Source organism: Delphinus delphis, chromosome 15 (genome assembly GCF_949987515.2).
Source record: "Delphinus delphis chromosome 15, mDelDel1.2, whole genome shotgun sequence".
Classification (NCBI taxonomy): domain Eukaryota; kingdom Metazoa; phylum Chordata; class Mammalia; order Artiodactyla; family Delphinidae; genus Delphinus; species Delphinus delphis.
In genome coordinates this window covers 49126172-49132171 of record NC_082697.1, presented here as the reverse complement: position 1 = coordinate 49132171, position 6000 = coordinate 49126172, and the positions used below count along the sequence as shown (strand labels likewise).

The 6000-nt window shown below is 60.7% G+C and overlaps 1 long non-coding RNA gene across 1 annotated transcript; it reads left to right on the top strand.

Annotated features, from left to right (window-relative positions):
• The first annotated feature begins 216 nt into the window (after positions 1-216).
• LOC132438702 (uncharacterized) lies at positions 217-1042 on the top strand. Its single transcript, XR_009522215.1, has 3 exons — positions 217-262; positions 654-783; positions 927-1042. It is a non-coding gene; the product is annotated as an uncharacterized lncRNA (long non-coding RNA).
• The last annotated feature ends 4958 nt before the right edge of the window (positions 1043-6000 follow it).

The following is a 6000-nucleotide window of genomic DNA, read 5'->3' as shown; positions in this document are numbered from 1 at the left end:
TCTGTGGGGCAGCAGGGCCATGCTGGGGCTGTGTGTGTCTGTGTGTCCAAAGGACTAAGGAGAGGGCTGCGGAGGGGTTGGCAGGCAGAGGTGAGGCCAGGAGGCCCTGTGGGGTCTGAGGTGGAGGAGAGCTTGGATCTGCCTCCTGGGGGTGGGGAGTTCCTCCTGCTCCTCCTCCTGCTGCCCTCACACATGATTTTCTCACCAGACTGGGCCTGGCCTTCAGCTCCTGGGACAAGCCTGACCTGAAGTCTTCCTCTCGGTAGGGGCTGCAAGGACACTGTTCCTGCCACTGCCAGGGCATCAGGAAGGGCATTCATGGAGTGGCCTAGCACATGTCCCAAGAGAGGGACAGGGACCCCTAACACTGGACGTGCATGAAACACACACAAAAAAAACCACCCAACAACTGGTGCAGGAGCAGCAACCATCCAGCCACGTCTGACCTGACCCTCCAAGGGGACCCTGGCGCGGGCCCACCAGCGGTGCCGCCTGCTCCCTCCGCAGTCAGGAGTGGCTCGGGGGTGGCGGTGTCTAAAGGGGCTGGTTGCCATGGCTACCATAGGGTTCCGAGGCCGTCATCTGGTCCCTGCCTCAGCCAATCGGCGGTGGGAGCCCGAGCTGCAGCCTAGAGTCACGCTTCTTCCTTGCAGCCACACAGTGTCCAAGAGCAGGGACCCGCTTCCTGGAGTGGCTCAGAGTGCTCGGACGGACAGCCAGGCCCAGCATGGCGGAGCGCGGGCCGGTGGGGCGGGAGCAGGCACACGGAGCCAGGCAGGTGAGGTAAGCTGGGTGGGCGCACGGATAGACGGGCAGACAGGCAGACAGGTGGACGTGCTCCCTGCTGCCCATTGTTCTTGTGGCTGAGCCCACAGCCCTCAGCCCACCCCACCCTCTGCACCTTCACCCCGGGCCCCTCTCCCCAGGTACCCCAAGGAAGGGTCATGGGAAGAGAGACAAAGGAAACGGCGCAAGGCAGGATGAATCCCAGTGCACCGAGGTCCGAAAATCGCTCTCGTGGGTCTTTCTCGGCAGATTTCACGTAGAGGCGGCATCAAAGACCCCCAACTGGCCGAGGCCCTGGGCGTAACAGCTGCCCGGCCACTGCTCCCAGGGCTAGGCAACAGGCATGTCAAGGCAGTGCGATTTCAGAAGCATTTTTTCGAGAAGAAAAAAAAAGGCGGAAAAAAAGGAAAAAACGTCCACCTATAACGGGGAGTGGTCAGCCCAAGATGGATCAGAAGCGCCAAATCCCATTACTCGGGACTTCAGAGGACAGGCCCGAAAAGGCAGCTGCGATTAAGAGCTTGTAAATGGAGTGTCCTTTGGAGATCAAAGAGGGACGCGCTCGTGTGTGTGTGCGCGTGTGCACGCGTGTGTGCAGGAACGCGCGTTGAGGGGCGCTGGCCGTGGGGCTGTGCGCCATGGCATGGTGGAGCCCGGAGTGTCACCTGCCGGCCATGGCCGCACTCCATGTTGCAGTGTCCTTGCTGCTGTGTGTGACGTGTGGATGCCCCTGGGGGGGTGGGCCCATGCAGGCAAGGGCTGGTGCCCACCACCCACACCTGGCGTTGGGCAGCGGGCCCTCTGGAAGGAGGTCCTGCCTGGGCCTTGGCCCCCAACCTGAGCCTCCATTTTCTTCTCCTGGAGTCTGGTCTCGTCTCCACGTTGGGCCCAGACGGGCCTGGCAGGAGCCGAGCGCTCAGGCCCGCCACGGCCGAGCCGGGTGTGAAGACGGGCGGAGGCTGCCTGTAATCACCCCAACCGTCCTGCTGCCCGCAGAGGCTGAGGGCTCCCAGATGGCCTGGCGAGTGTGTCTCGGAGGTTCAAAGCCTCCGTCAGTGCGATTGTTAGGTTATTAGGTAAACTCTGAGAAGCAAATCTTTTAATCCACTGTGGCTAATCCAGTGCACTTTTGTTTGCCATGACAGATTCTGCAGCAACAAAGGGGCCAGAGGGACCCGGCATACATAATCACATACTTACAACTGGTCCGCGGCAGCCGCAGGGCTCCTAGGCAGCCGAGAGAGACATCGAAGGATGGCAAAGTGGAGGGTGGGTGGCGGAGGCAGACCTGGAGGGGTAGGCTGGGGACAGGGGCAGCTGGCCCACCTGGGGCAGCACTTCCCTGCCTCCCGCCACCAAGGCCCCTAGCTATCAGCTCGAGGGGTGGCCCTGGTCCCCAGGACTATGGGGACTTGGCCGGGGTGGGGGCTGGGGGTGGAATGAGATGTGTCAGGTGGAAGGAGAAACAATAACCCTCAGATGGATGTGAGCGCTCACAGCACCGGGAGAGGCCTTAGGGGATGGGGCAGCCAGGACAGGGACAGAGAGGACAGAGGGGGAGTCTGCCCGGCGTGAGGGTCAGTGCAGCAGGCGGGCAGGCAGCCCCAAGACCAGAAGGGGAGTAGCCTGAGGCTGACTGGGAAGGTGGAACTTTACCTGCTGCTTCCAGAAGTTGGGCCGAGGTCTCTAGGAACCTGGCCCTTCCATGTGGACACCAGTGCTCCTGGGGAAATAGCACTGGGGGTGGGCGAGGCCAGGAGGCCCAGTCCTCTGTTTGTGATGTGTCTGAGACCACAGCCGGCGTGGGCTCCATCTCGTGGCCTGGGCCCATTCATGGAGGGTCACACACAGACCTCTGAGGCTAGCAGGATCACGCTGGGACTCTCACTTTGCTAAGGAGGATACTCTGGCTCGAGGAGGTGCCCAGAGTCTCTGGCCGGCCCAAAACACAGGCAGACGCTTAAGTGTCCAGGGAGGCAGGAGCTGGGCGGGTGATGCTGAGGCCCCCAAGTTGGGGAGGTGCTGGGTTGGGGGTGGGTGGGTTGCTCACCCCTCCTCTTTCCCAAGCCCCTGTGGCTGGTGGGAGCCATCTTGGCCATCGAGACTTCGATGCCCATCCTCCATCCCTGAGCCCACTAGACACACCCTCGCAGTCAGAATCCTCCAGAGAGGCAGTGCAGAAAGGTGTCCCTGCTGTGCCCCTCAGCCTGGACTGACAGGACCCCCTCAGGACACAGGGTGAGACCTGAGTTGGGGGTGTGTAGAGGGCACCCTGGCATGGAGTGTGCTGGCTTTGGGGCTTTGCCCTTGACTCCTGGGGGCCGGCAGGCATGAGGGGAGCTGTGTCAGGTCTGCTGGGTGAGTGGTCTGTGCAGGGACCCTGAGACAAGCATACCACCGGCTTGCGGGGCCTGGGACTCCGGGCTCTGAGCGAGCGGGAGCAAGCAGGTGACCACCGTGCCCGTTTGTGAGCGTACTGCCCGCACCGGCAATGGCAGAGTGCTCAGCTCTCCATCTCTGTGGGTGGGACCTCCTGGCCTGTAAGAGGCCAGGGCAGGATGAAGTGCTTCCTAGGAGCAGGGGCCACCAGGACTGGATGACAGAGAGCAGCAGGGTCAGAAAGTGTCTTGCACCACTGAGGTGACCTTGAAGCCAGTTTGTCTGAAGCAAAGCCCTGCTCCTGTCCCCCCACCTCCCTAGCTTGGCACTGGGACTGAGGTTGCTCCTGGGCATCTGTCTGCGGCAGCTTCGGCTGCAGGCTGGCAAGAGAACTCCAGGCAACAAGAGGGATGCAAAATGGCAGCCTGGAGGACACACCTGCCCCCAGGTGGGAAGGGTGAGAGGAGCCAGACACAGGTGGAAAGAGGTGGGGGACCTGCCTGAGGCAGAGTCGGGGCCCTGGGAGGCCCCAGCCCAGGGTGGTCATGGAGCTGGCCAGCCCAGGAAGCTCAAGGTGGCACCTTCTTGCTGGTCCCAAGGCCGACTCGGGGCGACCACGGCAGTCACACCCTGCCTGACACTGCCCCATGGGTCAGCTCTGTCCCATACCCCAGGATCCTCACCTGAGGCTGGCCTCACTCTGATGGATTAATTCATACTGACCGTTGATGGGACGATGGCCTGCTGCAGAGCTTCCTGGTTTTCCTAAGATCTCAACAGTAACGTTGTTGTAGACCTTCTTCCTGATGTGTGAAGAGACTGGAGCCTGCCTTAATTGCCCTCCAGCAATGACCGGTATTAATGCTCTGGGGTAGTTCCTGCCTTTATAGGCACATTCTCTGCGTCCACCCAAGTGGGTACCGTGTGCATGGGCTCCAAGCCTTTCTACTTGGTGGTGTCTCTCACGCCCTTGGTGTGATGTCTCCACATCCTTTGTTGAACTTGTGATGGGGGAACACCTGGCCCTCCTCCCTGAGCTCAGAACTGATGGAAAAAGGACACTCAAGACAAAACATGGAGCCCAGGAGTCTAGGTTCATGGCCAGGAAGGTGGCTGGCCTCTGTGGCTGGGGCCGCCTCTCAGAAGGGAAGTCCACTTGCACTTGTCAGAACTGATGAGCCAAGGCCGCTTCCCTCTCCAGGTCCTCACCTGCCTGCCCACTGCGCACTCCCACTGTGCACACCTGGGGCCAGGCAGAAGAGCTGAAAATGCAGAGCCCAGAAGGGGCTCAGCCTGAAGCTTGCAACTCCCTCCAGAAGCCTGACTCAGAACAGCCCCTCCTTGCCCTCCCCTCCTGGGAGTCAGGAGTTGTGCAGATCTGACGTGCAGTAGCCTGTCTGCGGGGCTCATCCCCCACACATGGCGCCATGCTGGACGCCCCTCAACATACCACCTTGGTGCATCTTGGATGATTCCCAAGGATTAATTCTTGTAAGTGGTCTCCCCCAGCCAAGTGGACAAACATCTGTAAGGCTTCAGAGCTCACTCAATTTCAAATATTCCTTTTATGTCTCAGTTGAAGAAAATGATTTACTTTCTGCTCTTAAGTTTTTTATTTCATTCCTGGAAAGCCTGAACAAATGTCATCTACAGTTTATCACATTAAAGCCTCCTGTGGCAGACTCCTGCCCCCAGGGAGGGGTGCATTTTAAAGGACTTCTGTAGGAAAAGAGGGCTCCATCATGGACTTCCCTGTTCCCAAGTGAGGCTCCCATGGCTCTGTGTCTGCTCTCAGCTCTGGGTGGCTGACGCAGCCCCCCTGCCAGGTCACCCTTGCTCCAGTGCAGGCCCCCAGGGTTGCCCTCCCTGCCTCCCTCTCTTCAGAGCCTCCCCAAGCTCCCTCCTCTGGGCTCCTCCCACCGCCACCCTGCTCCAGCCTTCCCTGAGTGCCCATAGCCACAACCCTGAAGCAGGGCTACAGCATTTCCTCCAGGCTTTCTGACTCCCTTCCTGTCCCCACAGGGCGAGGGCCCCGAGGAGCCAGAGGCACGAGGGCCCTGTTCTGGTCCCAGGGCCTGGGGACATCTGCCACCATGGGCCAGGAGGAGGATGGATGTGGACACGACCCTGGGAGCCTGGCCTGGCCACAGCAGCAGCTCTGCAGAACCAAGGCAAGCATTGGGGGCCCGTGTCTGGGAGTGGAAAGACAGCCTGAGGACCAGTGTCCTGGAGGTCCTGATGTCTGTTCGGCCCACCGAGGACTCCTGCACCCCACAGAGACTCTGTTGTGCCATGATGGCCACCTACTCTGTCTCTAAGGCTCTGTGGCTGAACAGGGTCAGGGGAAGGCTGCAAAGACATCTCCTGTACCCAGCACTGGGAGGCCTGGGGCCATCCCAGCTGGATGTGGGTGAGAGTGACACCTGCCACCAGGACTCTAGTGAGTTCAGCAGTGCAGTTCCTCTGATGTGCTGTCCCTACCCATAGCCCCTGCTCCTGCCCAGCCTGCCCTGGGTGGTGGCCTGGGCCATTGGCAGGCTGGGGATTCTTCCCTGGTGGCCTTCGTCCCTCATTGCTCCCCTTTCCTATGAAACCCTGGGCGTCAGAGGCTGTGCTGAGTCCTGGGAAGCTGGATGCTGGGGGTTGGGATGCCTCTGTGCCGTTCACCCCAGGCAGGGGCCAGCAGTGGGCAGCTGGGTAGGAGGTTGGCTGGTGGGTAGAGTGCCCCAAGCCTGGGCTTCTCCCCTTGCCTGGGAGCTATGAGGGATGAGGATGGGCAGCAAGGGTGAATCAGGAGAAGATGTGGTGGCATTAGAGGTGAACTGGGGAGTTGGG